Raw genomic sequence first — 3029 nt, forward strand, 5'->3', positions numbered from 1 at the left:
AACAACAACAACAACAACAACAACAACAAAACAGTAGAAAAAATAAATGCAATAAAGAGCTGGTTCTTTGAGAAGGTTAATAAAATTGACAAAACCCTGGCTAGACTCACTAAAGAAAAAAGAGAAAGGACACAAAGAAACAAAATCAGGGATGAAAGAGGGGGAAATTACGACTGACATCGCAGAAATACAAAGGATCATACAAGAATATTATGAAAACGTATATAACACTAAATTTAATAACCTAGAAGAAATGGACCAGTACTTAGAAAAATACAATCTTCCTAGATTGAATCAAAAAGAATTGGAAAATCTAAATGGAATGATCAGCAGTAAAGTGAAACGATCATCAAAAACCTACCAAAAAGTAAAAGTCCAGGACCAGATGGCTACACAAGTGAATTCTACCAAACATTCAAAGAAGATTTAATACCTATTCTCCTCAAACTCTTCCAAAAAACTGAAGAGGAGACAATACTTCCCAACTCATTTTATGAGGCCAATATTACTCTGACACCAAAACCTGGTGAAGATAACACAAAAAAAGAAAACTACAGACCAATATCTCTCATGAACACAGATGCAAAAATCTTCAGATACTAGCGAACTGAATACAGCAACGTATTAAAAAGATTATACACCGTAATCAAGTGGGCTTCATACCAGAGGCACAGGGATGGTTCAACATACATAAATCGATTAATGTGATACACGACATAAACAAATTAAAAAATAAGAATCATATGATCATATCAATAGATGCAGAAAAATGATTCATCAAGATACATCACCCATTTCTGATCAAAACACAAAATCGGTATAGAAGGAAAGTACCTTAACATAATAAAGGCCACCTATGACAAATCCTCAGCCAACATCATACTTAATGGTGAAAAACTAAAAACCTTCCCTCTAAGATCAGGAACAAGGCGAGGCTGTCCACTATCGCCACTGTTATTCAATATAACATTGGAGTTCCTAATGAGTGCATTCAGGCAAGAGAAAGATATAAAAGGCATCCAAATAGGAAACGAAGAAGTCAAACTGTCACTATTTGCAGATGACATGATTCTCTATACAGAAAACCCTAAATACTCCACAAGAACACAACTAGAAACAATAAGCAAATACAGTAAAGTCTCTAGATACAAAATCAATGTTCAAAAATCCATAGCGTTCCTATACTCTAATAATGACGCATCAGAAAAAGAAGTGGAAAAATAATTCCTTTTGCAATTGCTGCAAAAAGAATAAAATATCTAGGAATAAATCTAACGAAACATGTGAAGAATCTATATAATGAAAAGTATAAGACCCTATTTAAAAAAAATCAAAGAAGATTCAAAGAAATGGAAAGATATTCCATGTTCTTGGATTGGAAGAATCAACATAGTTAAAATGACCATATTACCTAAAGCTTTATACATATTTAATGCAATCTCCATCAAAATCCCATCAGCATTTTTTAAAAGAATAGAACAAAAAAATCATCAGATTTTTATGGAACCACAAAAGAACCCAAATTGCCAAAGTCACCCTGAGAAAAAGGAACAAGGCTGGAAGCATCACTCTGCTTGACTTCAAATGATACTACAAAATGACAGTAATCAAATGGCATGGTATTGGCAGAAAAACAGACACATGGACCAGTGGAACAGAATTGAGAGTCCAGAAATAAACCCATCTTTATATGGGCGAATAATTTTTGACAAAAAGCCAAAAACATACAGTGGAGAAAGGAAACCTTCTTCAATAAATGGTGCTGTGAATACTGGAAAGCTATCTGCAAAAGAATTAAAGTAGAGTGTTGTCTATCACCACACACTAAAATTAACTTAAAATGGATTATGGGCTTGAATATAAGATCTGAAACAATAAAATATATAGAAGAAAACAAAGCAACTAAACTCAAGGACTTTAGACTTAAAGAGGATTTTATGAATTTGATCTCAAAATCAAGGGAAATAAAAGCTAAAATAAATGAATGGGACTACATCAAACTAAAAAGCTTCTGCTCAGCAAAAGAAATTGTCAACAAGGTAAAGAGAGAACCATCCAAATGGGAAAATATATTTGCAAGCAATGCCTCTGATAAGGACTTAATATACAAAATATACAAAGAACTCATACAACTAAACAACAACAACAACAACAACAAAAATGATCCAATCAAAAATTGGGTAGAGGACCTAAACAGACACTTCTCCCTAGAGCACCTACTAATGGCCAATAAATATTTGAAAAGATGCTGAACATTGCTATCTATTAGTGAAATGCAAATCAAAACCACAAGGAGATACCATCTCACACCTGTTAGAATAACTGTAATCAACAGGACAAGTAATTTATCTACTATATGATCCAGCAATCCCTCTACTGTGTATTTACCCCAAAGACTTGAAAACCCATATCCAAAAAGATATTTGCACACTGATGTTCATAGCAGCATTATTCACAGTGGCCAGGACATGGAAGCAAACAAAGTGACCTATGATAGATGATTGACTAAAGAAGCTGTGGTACATATATATAATGGGATATTACTGAGCTATAAGAAGAGATGATATACTGCCATTTGCAAGAACATGGAAAGATCTCACGATAATCATGCTAAGTGAAATAAGCCAGACTGAAAAAGTTGAAAATTGCATGATATCTCTTAGATGTGGGATATAAACCTAAAAGCAGCAAATGAACAGGACAAACAAATAGAGATTTATGGACACAAACAATGGACTATTGGTTACCAGAGGGTAGGAGCTGAGGGGAGAGGGGGTAGGTAGACAGTTAATGCAGTTTAAATATAGTGGGGTAAGTGAAGTGTGAAGTGCATTAAGGGTATCAAATATTTGGTATATGAAGGAAACTAGACTTTGGGTGGTAAACACACAAAAGAATATACAGATGTCAAATTATAACGTACACCTGAAAATTATATAATTGTATTAACCAATGTTACCCCAATAAACTTAATAAAAAAGGAAGGAAGGAAGGAAGGAAGGAAGGAAGGAAGGAAGGAAGGAAGGAAG

Source organism: Pteropus vampyrus, unplaced genomic scaffold (assembly GCF_000151845.1).
Source record: "Pteropus vampyrus isolate Shadow unplaced genomic scaffold, Pvam_2.0 Scaffold184, whole genome shotgun sequence".
Lineage (NCBI taxonomy): Eukaryota > Metazoa > Chordata > Mammalia > Chiroptera > Pteropodidae > Pteropus > Pteropus vampyrus.